Here is a 12,637-nt window from a genome sequence, read left to right as displayed (position 1 = left end):
TATTTGATGAAATGCAGAGAAATTCCTCGATAACAAACTAGGATGATCTTGGAAATCGTAGAAGTGGACTATGCACTTTTGGCTGCTGTCCTAAATTACATCTGTGATTCAGGAATGTGCTGCACTAGAATATTTGCCCTAACTATCATGCCCACTAATGATAACCTGGTGAACATTAACCATAACTAAATATACATTTTTACAGAGTCTTTTCTTGGAGCTCCATCCAAAAGTCAGTTTTATTGGCACCTCTACATTTAACGACTAGACTTTGATTAGCTCCCAAGAAAAATAAAACAGCTCATCCTGTAAACATGAAAACAGATTAAATAAAAAATACTTACTTTTCCCTTGGCTCTGGAAAACAGTTCCGTCATCGGCTGTCCACACTCATCTGAGCTTGGGGCTGGAGCTGGCGGCTTTATTCAATCTGACAGAGGAGAACTGGGGACTCTTTCTCCTGGCACCCCGGTACACACCGCATTGACACTCTCCTCTGAAGTGCCACATTAATTCTAATAAAGCGCTGCCTTACTAGGGCCCGTAAAGACCATACCAGGACTGCCGGGGTGGGGGTGGCCAGACACTAGTATAAATGCCAGGCTTAATGAAGGGAGGCAGTAGTGGCGCAGGTGCTGTGGTAGTGCAGGTGGAACCTCTCGCCCCAAGGCTCTTGGGTGAGTCCGATGCCACCTCCACTCCAGGGGGCACGGCGGCAGAAATTGCATTTTAATTACCAACTACATCTTTCCCTCTTGAGGGCGTACCGTCTTCAGGGGTGCGTTTTGCTTATTTTCACCTAGAACACGGCAGTAAACGCAGATACGGAGCCTTTTGTTCATGCTCGGCCTGTCACCGCTCAACATAACTAATTCTCTACGTGGAAGAGGGGCATTATGCCTGAATTATGTCCGTCACTCACCCTGCGGGGGAGGCATCCATCCAGCCCAAGTCATTCCTCGCATTAAGGAGCACTATCCACGAGGAGGTCCACACCTGTTTTCTGTTTCCTCCACTTTGAAGGAAATAATCTTTCTTCCTCTTCCCATTTTAACCTTAAACTTTTGACATTTTATATAATTCTCGAGTCAGAGACTGGTATTCGTGCCGCTGTGAAAAATGGAGACAAATTTTGTGACCCATGTCCCCTTCATGTGTCAAGTATGGATGGGTGATAAAAGGCTTTCGAGGAATGGTCGTAAGTATGAGGTGGTGTAGTGGATGTGTTCTATGACCTCAAGTGTTCTATCAACATATAGTAGTATAGATGTTTCTTCAAAATGTTCTACCAATACTTTTGTTGGATTTTGCACAAAACTTCTGCAACTTAATTAGTGAAAAAGTTTGTAGCTGTTTCTCGGTTCAATGAACAAATGAAATGCTTTCAGACAGGCACTTCATTTGCAGCTAGGTGCAGTCAGACATCATTTGCCGTCATCAAACACTGTGAAAACTAAGTATGAATAAATATCACTTCCAAGATCAGAACAAAATACAGTGAAGCATACCAACTGTTATTGTTTTTATAAATATAATTAACTTGTTCGCTTGCCAAGAATGGTAAACTAAGATTCAAAGCTGTGTTTCTTCTTTTTGAGGGTAACATTCATAGATCGGAAAGTGAACAACGGAATGATGAACATAAATAAAATTACATAAATGAAAGCAAAGCATTTGTTTGTGATTTGGTTGACATTATTTTGAGATTCGGGACTTATGTTCTGACTCTTTTAGTTGCATTACTCTGCTTTGAATCTTTCCATAGTCTCTGGAAACATCTCTCCTTGAGACATCTGGAGCTCAATTCTATAACTTGATCTTGATGATAAAAGGTCAGTGACATTAAAATGATTACCTAAGATTACGTGTTATTTACAAAGCTATTCAATGAATTACTTTTGTTTACTTGAATTATTGTCTTTTCAGTGTTTTACACCTCTGCCCTCAGGGAGGTTTGTGAAAGCCGTTCTGTTATTAGCAAAACACGAAAACAAAACTTACTGGAGCAAGGGGGCAAGGAGTTTAGAATTTTTTAATATTTCATTTAGGGCCCGGGCTTGCACCTTCAGAGGTAATGAATGGTGTGACATCAATACGATTTGCCCTTACCAATGGGCCAGAGGTCTATCTCAACTATATCTCCAATTTTTATTTGTGTTCAGTGGGACTGGAGCTATGACCTTCCTGTTTGGCAGCCCAAGACCTTACAAATGAGCTACTGCCACCGTGACAGCATAACTGGGGACAAGGGGTGGTAGGCCACACAACGGGGGTCCGGTTATTGCAAAAAAGACAGTTACCTACCAATTAAACGTAGCCCATTTTCTGCTGTACGTGCTGTTCTTCTTTTACTAGCACTACTGTTTTGTATTGTCAGGACAGGGAATGTGAACTGTCTTTCCACGTCACGCTTATGGTCTTTCTCCCTGGCTGCTCCCCTCCTATGGTGGCCTCACAAAATAGAACACATACAAAAGCTAAAGAAAATCTTTAGAGCAAAGGTGTCAAAGTAGATGTGGTTGTCCTTAGGGGCTGCTCATATGTATGGTATGGGCTTGGGGTGTAACGGTATGTCAAAAATCATGGGCTGGGGCATACCTTGTTCACCGATTGTTTCGCATTATGCACAGTAAGGGAATAAAATCCCAACCAAACTGATTGACGCTGGCGACAGAAGGAACCCTCATATCGCTAAGCAAACCCCCAAAATGTCACATTTATTCAAGTATTAACATCAAAGATAGCAAGCATTTTTCAACAGTTTAGATAGGTCAATATTTAGTCAAACAAAAATAGTCTTTAGAATCTGTTTAAGCCTTTGTAGGTTTTCTGTTTACTAAAGAGAATAGAATCTTAATGCTGTAAAATAAAAAAGGCACCACACATGCCATTTGTAAATTCGACTTTCCTCTTTGCTTACTCACCCAGAGAAAGGGCAGACTATTATTTATCTAGTTCCCCCTCCTTCCGTTCCTCTTTCCTCTTCCTGCATGCCACCCACCCAGGTTGCCAACCGGCTATGAACACATTGAGGGGCCTAAGGGCAACACTGTGGCCAACCTGCAATGTGTTCACATGACTGCACAGACAGCGAGTGAGGAAAACTGGCACGCTGAAATCAAGCAGGTGTATGATTCAGAGGCGTGAGCTGTGAAGGGTGAATTTCTTATACAACTCATTGTGGGTTTTAAGACCCAAAAAAACATTCATGATTTTGTTTTTGTTTTTGTATGTGTGATATGCCAGAATGTATTTCTTTTGTTTCGTGGTGTCCTAACAGTTAATTTGCAATCTTAGCCGTGAATCTTAATTTTAGTAAAAAAATGGTCTGATGAAACATTCCTCCAGGGATTTTGTATTTTTGAATGATTTCACATTACTTATGATGCTTGACACTGTTACTGGTTGTATTTTGGTAAGGTTCAAGTTCCTGTTTTTATTCCATTACCTTTGACTTCAAAGGACTGGGTGGAGGAGTTTTTTGTGAACATAAAAAAACTTAAATCAATTTGTTTTGACTAAAGTTATCCATCCATCCATCCATCCATCCATCCATCCATCCATCCATCCATCCATCCATCCATCCATCCATCCAGCCATCCATCCATCCATCCATCCATCCATCCATCCATCCATCCATCCATCCATCCATCCATCCATCCATCCATCCTTCACTTCCACGCCAGTCCTGTTCCTTGCTCAGCAAGCTGTTAATTTCTGGCTCCATGTGCTACATGATCACCAAAATTCAAAGGCGAATTATTGAAGGGAATTTCATGCCACAGAAGGATAATGATGATGATGATGATGATGATGATGATGATGATGTGGATGTGGATGGATGGCTGATGCCATATCAAATTCAGTGGCTGTCAGTAAATTGGAACATATGTTACTTAAACTATAACATCATGATAATTCTCCTCCAAGATGGCTCATAAAACAGAAATTTATTAGCCTAAATCGAGGGGGATGATAACATAGATAATTTTTAATGGAAGGTTAATGCAAGAATCTAAAGATAAAAATGGACCCAATGGCCTTGTATCGGCTATATTCTGCGGCGCAGCTAAAATCTGGAGAATTTTCATGCACAGAGGGGTGTTCCCCTTTCATTACATTTAATAGCTTCTAGCATAAAAATATACGGGTCCTTTTCATGGCTAATAAAACCACAGATCTTTACATGATAACCACATTGGAGACAAAGTGTAATAGAAATCAAGCTGGAGTGAGAATTCTTGAAAATGTTCCCTCCTTCCCAGCCAAGTGAGACAAGTGCATGGAGCTGCTTGTGAGCCATACCTCCACCCAGCAGGCTTCTGGAATCTATTCTCTATTCCCACACATGGGCTTTTAAAATAGGCCATATTGCAGAAAACGTGACTTTTTGCCATTTTAATAAATGGGAGCCTGTCTGTGTGTAATTAATGGAATCCAAGCACTTTTGTCAGTTCTGTGCGGCAATACACTATGTGAGTAATTTATATCTATGCCACTGTGCTTATGCTTACTGTCTTTTGACTGTCAACACCGCTTCCATGACATGTTTACCGGGTCAGATCTGACCTTCTTAATCCTCCTCGTTATTAATATGATAAAGCCGATGTAGAGGAACAATGAATCAAACCTGATGCCTGACTCTCTCTCTTTCTCTCTCTCTCTCTCTTTTCTACCTTTCATACATATTAATTACATGGAGCTGCCAAGGGCTGAGGAGTGCATTAGCATGTACTGTACGTCCCAGTGCAGCCCTATAAGACCAAAAAGCAGAGCTGTTGTGCCCCTGCAGCGTGAGCTAGTTCCCCTGGATTAGCCTTATGAGGCTGAGTGGCAGGAACTTGAACATGACAGAGCAGTGATACACTTTCTTGTCCACACAATTATCTGTGTCCTACTTTTAAAGCTAATTCTACACACTACCCCCCAGGTTGTATGGGAAGCATCCTGGTGGGGGGCATCAGTGGAGGGTGTCAGTCACAGGAGGACCAGACTGCCCCGGAGCAAAGCTGCCGGTCCCTTTTCTCAGAAGGAGGGGGTGGTGGGGGAGAGAAAGAATGATGTCGAGGGGGGTGCAGGATGATTGAAATAGAACTTGAGATGTAGGACACATAAATAAAGTGTTTTTTTTTTCTTCCTGAAATACACTTCCCTCGCCTCACATTTACATAATACTCCACCGTGCACTTCCTCACTTCGATCAGCCCCAAGGTTTATGGAGTCATGTGGCGATGCATGTCGCAGCACCGTCTCCCTGTAATTCATGGCATCCTTCAAAACATTAGCAGTAACCCAAATCATTGTATGTGTTGCACATAGAAATGTTTGCATGTCTTGAACACATATAAGACAAAAAACAGTTAACTTCTTCGTGTGGCTGGGTAATCACACAATATAGGAAGGAAACGTCACTAGCAGTTGTGTTAGCAGGATAAATGAAAGTTATGTACCATTTTGATTGATTTTGACCTTTTTTTGAAAATTATTATAATTATTTGCCCCATACTATTTGAAAAAGTATACTCATGAAACAGTCTTCCAGGATAATCAAGATTAGAACATACTAATCAACTCCACATTTGAAACATTAAAAAAAAAAAACTGAAGGTAGCACTGTAAAATTGTTGTAAAAATATAACAATTGTAATCATATTAATCAGTCAGTGTTACCACACAATGTAATGCTCAATTTTGACAGTCACAGATGCACACATTTGGCCATATGCTTCTCATTACAGTATATTGTGCTTGATGTGATGCTATTTAGAAAAATTGCACGGCATCTTCATGAAACGTTATCATGGTATAATTGGCAATGTTTAATGTTATGCGTTCTGTTGTATTATTGTTATTTCATGTTCTGTAAAGCTCTTTGTTACAGCTGTAGCTATTGTGAAAGCGTTTTGTAAATAAAGCCGTATTGTATTGTATTGTATAGTATAATGTGTTCCCCACAATTTGGTAACCATATTTAATTAGTTGATAAGGCAAAACACAGAACACACACTGCTCTGTCGCAGTGTCAGTACTGAGCAATATTTGTTTGTCAAGACGGAATTTTTTAAAATACAAATTTTATGACAATTTCATGAGATTGTGCAGGTGTATCTCTTGAGATAGATAAGTTTACAAAAATCTTCTTTTAATCCTGTTAACTATAAATGCAGAGAAATCAGAAAGTAGAGTTGCCTTGTTGAGAATGAGATTAAAGAAGAACACTATTCGGTTTGTCATCAAATCCAATGACAGCAACTCAATTTCAAACTATGTCAGTGTTGTCACTATTTGCCTCACAATTCCAGAGGGAAAGCTTGACTCTTTGCTGGTATTTTTTCATCACAGTGCAGTGGTCTCCAACATTTTTTACGCCACATAGCAGTCCATAGGCGTCAAAGTGACCTAGCCCAAGATGGGATATCATACCGCCCCCCCTCCCCCCCAAAAAACTGCATTTCAATTTATTTCTTCATGCTTCATACACAAACACACGTACACAGCCTCCACAAAGAGTTAGACGCCTCTACATGCATGCTGAATGACACGAGAGATGGGCTGGCCCATGCATGAGGCAATGGGAAGGATTTGAAACAGATGGCAGTGGCTGTGTACCATCAGCACAACAGAGGGGGACTCAAGATGGCCACAGGCCCCCTCGCATTAGAGCCGTTCAGGGAGATGTCTTATCATCGCACCGTGGAATGCTTTTAACAACAAGCAACCCCCATCCTCCACTCAGCCTCCTCGCGATACTGAATCAATCATCTCTACTGTTATAACATCACAATAAAATCAAGGGTAGATCCTATCACAGACAAGCCAAATTGAGATCTCAATTAGTAAATATATTCCACAAAATGGCAGTGAACAAAGTCGAATTTAAGAAGATGGCTCACAACCTGCTTGACGTGGCCTGGGCTCGAGTGATGCTACAATATACAAACAGCTCTTCTGGAATATAAACATCAACAGCCTGACATTGTTAGCATCACATAGAAACGTGGTGCCAATGAAGATACGGTGCCCACACACGCACACGCACGCACAAACCCACGTCAAGACATCACAATTCACTTATCGTAGGTCTTTGCACTTAGTTTTCACTGCATTCCTCTGTGTTGAAAGATCACTTGCTTAAGAAAATATATAGCTATATAACTACATAAAATCAAAGATGGATTCTAAATTACTAATGTGATGCAGCACTGTGTGTTGCATAGTTCATAACACAGGCTACCGACAGAGCGGTTAAAAAAACAACTAAGAATCATGTATCTATGAAAGTAGAAATTAATGAAAACAGTGTCAAAGAGCTCGAAAAATATGGTTTCCTCTAATGGATTCTCCACAGAAAACAGCTTTTAGACAATCAATCTTGCCTCTGAAAGCCCAATTATTTAAGTAATTGTTCCTCACAACTGCCACTGGAACATGTCCTCCGAATGTGCTCAAAGTAAGCATCTTTTGTCACTTGCAAAATGGCTCACACCACTTTTATTGTGCTCGTATACTCTCTGCCACCATTCACTTAACAACTTAACATCACTTTCTACAACTGCGAAGCTATCCATTCTGTACATGTCAAATTACAACACACGTACATATGTATACAAAAACATACTTTGTACAATATCAGTCAGACTTTTGGGGTTTATCTGACATTAAAGTATTTGAACTTCCTGGTTCAATTACTTTGTGCTCATCACGCAAAGTGATGAAACAGTGCGAGAGCATATTGATTTGAGGAAATGGTCACTACAAATACCAACCCATTTTTTAAAAGACTTGCCTTATTATTATAATTTTATTTTTCTTGTTAGTGACCATCGTACTGACAGACCTCTAATGACTAACAATGAGGTGTGGAAGCTGTGTCAGATGTTTCTCTGAGGAGAAGGAGGGTGATGTCAAAACCATGTGGTGCACAAACAGCATCAGTCCAAGCAGCCCTTGTTAGTCTGCTTTCTACCGCAGGACTCTGGTGCCACTAAACTGTGGCAAGCGTTATGCCCCCCCACCACCACCCACACACATACACAAACACACTGTAGCCTTAACAAAACACCAGGGGCAGTTTACACAGATTTGATGGCGATACAACTCGTGTCATAAATCATAACAGATAAATAATTCCACGCGGTTTTGTCCTTGTCATTCTGTCATAATTAATCTGAGTGCACCCCACGCAGGTAGATATTAATTGATCTTTATGAACAGCGTTGACGAATTATAGCTGTATGCATCATGGAAATTGCACATTAAAATCAACATTAACTAAGACATGCATAGTATTAAGGCTAAAATAAATATTTGGAATCATCAAAATGTCAGCTACCTTTTTGAGTACTTTTTTTGTCCTTCAATGTGTGACTTTGTCAAATTTTAAATTTATTATCATCTTCATTTTCTTTTTTAAAATGCTATGGGATGTTAAACAGGCACGATTTACCAAGAGTAATATAGTAACCAGAGCAGATGCTCAATTGCATGTTCACGCTGCACATGATCTTCTCAGATTACATTTTGTCCCTAAAACTCCAAACAGCGGGTGCTAAATTGCATCTTTCTCTCTGATTGGGTGCACTGTTGGCAACAGGTGTAAAAGTGATGGAGACCACAGTGTTTTGCTCTTTCATTGCTGTTATGGTTTTTATCAATAAAAATTTGGCAGCAAATGGCAAGCTCATAATGAAATGTGAAGTGATGGAATTTGAAGTGTTAGTAGAAGATGAACAACAGTTACAAATTATAATCTATTGCTGTGATAATTTAGGGCATGTGCCATGTTTGACTTGATTTAACTCTCTCTGAGTGTGTGTAAATTTGATGTACAGTATTTGCTCATCCTGCGTGACTGTGTTTAAAACTTGGGACAGCACACCCCAAAAACAACTGTCACAAGACCCAGAGGTATAACCCCTTCTTGTGACTGCCTCCAAATCAAGCCCAATTGTTTTGTTCACATCGACATCAAGATACACGTCACATATGGGCCAAAACAATTGGAGTTGAATGGAAGCGTAAACATAGACATAGAGCTTGAAAATCTGATTGGACAAAGAAAGTGTAATCAGTGTATCATATAATAATAATAATAACCATTTAATTTGTGCTACTTGTGACAGCCTCATTTTTAACAATTATATCAATGTATAAGGAAAACAATTGGAGTACTACTTTCTCCACACATTATATATGTTTATTCTCCGAGCAGCTTGTGGGCCAATATTGATGTGTTGAGCTCAGTTACTATGGTAACCTGCACACACAAACTGTGGATGAGATAAGGCCCACAACCATGGCCTTGAGGGGGTCGTTAAGCATCTGTCTCCTGACTCCCCCTTCAGTCTCTGCATGGATGGGTGGGGGACACGCATCAACAACAAAGGTGGCTCACCCATGTTTGCTCTCCAAAGACTGACCATCATCATGCTAAGCTAACAGCAGCAACCATCATGAAAGAGATGATGGATAGTTTTATCTGTCTTGTAGTTTGTGGAAATGATCATTGCAGTTCCCATGCCACTTATAAATATAATTTGTTGTGACTGGTAAGGTGAAAACAAACCAGTGACGTGGTGTGAAGTTCATGACTGGGGAGGCATAGCAAGCCTCCCTTGCATCCTCTGACCGCACATCCCTGCCGCATACGTACCCCCTGAGTCGCATTGACCCTTCGTTAACACCGCTAGGTATCCGGGTCAAGCCACTCAGGGCAGAAAAGCTGGGGATCGATCCTCCCCAATCAGAGTGAGAACCAGCCGCGGTGAACCGCTGCCTTTCTCCTCCGATCAGGGTCCAAGAGCACTGGAGCCCCTGAGCACTGGAGCCCTGAGTCAGCTTGACCCTTCGTTAACACCGCTAGGTATCCAGGTCAAGCCACTCAAGGCAGAAGAGCTGGGGATAAATCCTCCCCCATCAGAGTGAGAACCAGCCGCGGTGAACCGCTGCCTTTCTCCTCTGACCGGGCGGGGTTCAAGAGCACTGGAGCCAGCCCTGACTAAGCAGTGCCTCCCCAGTGCTCTCCTCCCGGTTGTACCTGCAAAAAAAAGCTTCTTTCTTCTTGAGCAATCTTCTTTGTCGACCTAAGCAGATGCTGGATCCGTTCCTCCAACTTTGCTGTGCTTCCTCCATCGCGAGGCTCCAGGGAAGTCCAAGTACCTAGAGGGAACTCACCTGTATTGCAATACCTGTGGAGGGAATGGCTGAAAAAGAAACCCTACTCTACATCGCCTAGGTCCCGGTGCATCCTCGGCCTAGTCACCTAAGCTGGACTAGGGGATGTGAATATTAGGGGTAAAAATTTGGAACCTGTTCCAGGTCACCATTTAGAGTCCAATATTAACGTGTGTGGTGCAATGTGCTGTTGCATGAGCGAGGCTACCCCCCGTAGAAGACTGAGCCTGGATTAAGGTCCTTCCGCTCTGGACCACCACACCCCGAGTGCGTCGTCCCGAGAGACGGAACTCAGGGGGGCCGCATACGTACCCCCTGAGTCGCATTGACCCTTCGTTAACACCGCTAGGTATCCGGGTCAAGCCACTCAGGGCAGAAGAGCTGGGGATCGATCCTCCCCAATCAGAGTGAGAACCAGCCGCGGTGAACCGCTGCCTTTCTCCTCCGATCAGGGTCCAAGAGCACTGGAGCCCCTGAGCACTGGAGCCCTGAGTCAGCTTGACCCTTCGTTAACACCGCTAGGTATCCAGGTCAAGCCACTCAAGGCAGAAGAGCTGGGGATAAATCCTCCCCCATCAGAGTGAGAACCAGCCGCGGTGAACCGCTGCCTTTCTCCTCTGACCGGGCGGGGTTCAAGAGCACTGGAGCCAGCCCTGACTAAGCAGTGCCTCCCCAGTGCTCTCCTCCCGGTTGTACCTGCAAAAAAAAGCTTCTTTCTTCTTGAGCAATCTTCTTTGTCGACCTAAGCAGATGCTGGATCCGTTCCTCCAACTTTGCTGTGCTTCCTCCATCGCGAGGCTCCAGGGAAGTCCAAGTACCTAGAGGGAACTCACCTGTATTGCAATACCTGTGGAGGGAATGGCTGAAATAGAAACCCTACTCTACATCGCCTAGGTCCCGGTGCATCCTCGGCCTAGTCACCTAAGCTGGACTAGGGGATGTGAATATTAGGGGTAAAAATTTGGAACCTGTTCCAGGTCACCATTTAGAGTCCAATATTAACGTGTGTGGTGCAATGTGCTGTTGCATGAGCGAGGCTACCCCCCGTAGAAGACTGAGCCTGGATTAAGGTCCTTCCGCTCTGGACCACCACACCCCGAGTGCGTCGTCCCGAGAGACGGAACTCAGGGGGGCCGCATACGTACCCCCTGAGTCGCATTGACCCTTCGTTAACACCGCTAGGTATCCGGGTCAAGCCACTCAGGGCAGAAGAGCTGGGGATCGATCCTCCCCAATCAGAGTGAGAACCAGCCGCGGTGAACCGCTGCCTTTCTCCTCCGATCAGGGTCCAAGAGCACTGGAGCCCCTGAGCACTGGAGCCCTGAGTCAGCTTGACCCTTCGTTAACACCGCTAGGTATCCAGGTCAAGCCACTCAAGGCAGAAGAGCTGGGGATAAATCCTCCCCCATCAGAGTGAGAACCAGCCGCGGTGAACCGCTGCCTTTCTCCTCTGACCGGGCGGGGTTCAAGAGCACTGGAGCCAGCCCTGACTAAGCAGTGCCTCCCCAGTGCTCTCCTCCCGGTTGTACCTGCAAAAAAAAGCTTCTTTCTTCTTGAGCAATCTTCTTTGTCGACCTAAGCAGATGCTGGATCCGTTCCTCCAACTTTGCTGTGCTTCCTCCATCGCGAGGCTCCAGGGAAGTCCAAGTACCTAGAGGGAACTCACCTGTATTGCAATACCTGTGGAGGGAATGGCTGAAATAGAAACCCTACTCTACATCGCCTAGGTCCCGGTGCATCCTCGGCCTAGTCACCTAAGCTGGACTAGGGGATGTGAATATTAGGGGTAAAAATTTGGAACCTGTTCCAGGTCACCATTTAGAGTCCAATATTAACGTGTGTGGTGCAATGTGCTGTTGCATGAGCGAGGCTACCCCCCGTAGAAGACTGAGCCTGGATTAAGGTCCTTCCGCTCTGGACCACCACACCCTGAGTGCGTCGTCCCGAGAGACGGAACTCAGGGGGGGCCGCATACGTACCCCCTGAGTCGCATTGACCCTTCGTTAACACCGCTAGGTATCCGGGTCAAGCCACTCAGGGCAGAAGAGCTGGGGATCGATCCTCCCCAATCAGAGTGAGAACCAGCCGCGGTGAACCGCTGCCTTTCTCCTCCGATCAGGGTCCAAGAGCACTGGAGCCCCTGAGCACTGGAGCCCTGAGTCAGCTTGACCCTTCGTTAACACCGCTAGGTATCCAGGTCAAGCCACTCAAGGCAGAAGAGCTGGGGATAAATCCTCCCCCATCAGAGTGAGAACCAGCCGCGGTGAACCGCTGCCTTTCTCCTCTGACCGGGCGGGGTTCAAGAGCACTGGAGCCAGCCCTGACTAAGCAGTGCCTCCCCAGTGCTCTCCTCCCGGTTGTACCTGCAAAAAAAAGCTTCTTTCTTCTTGAGCAATCTTCTTTGTCGACCTAAGCAGATGCTGGATCCGTTCCTCCAACTTTGCTGTGCTTCCTCCATCGCGAG

Source organism: Syngnathus scovelli, chromosome 3 (genome assembly GCF_024217435.2).
Source record: "Syngnathus scovelli strain Florida chromosome 3, RoL_Ssco_1.2, whole genome shotgun sequence".
NCBI classification, from domain to species: domain Eukaryota; kingdom Metazoa; phylum Chordata; class Actinopteri; order Syngnathiformes; family Syngnathidae; genus Syngnathus; species Syngnathus scovelli.
This window is presented reverse-complemented; position numbering follows the sequence as displayed.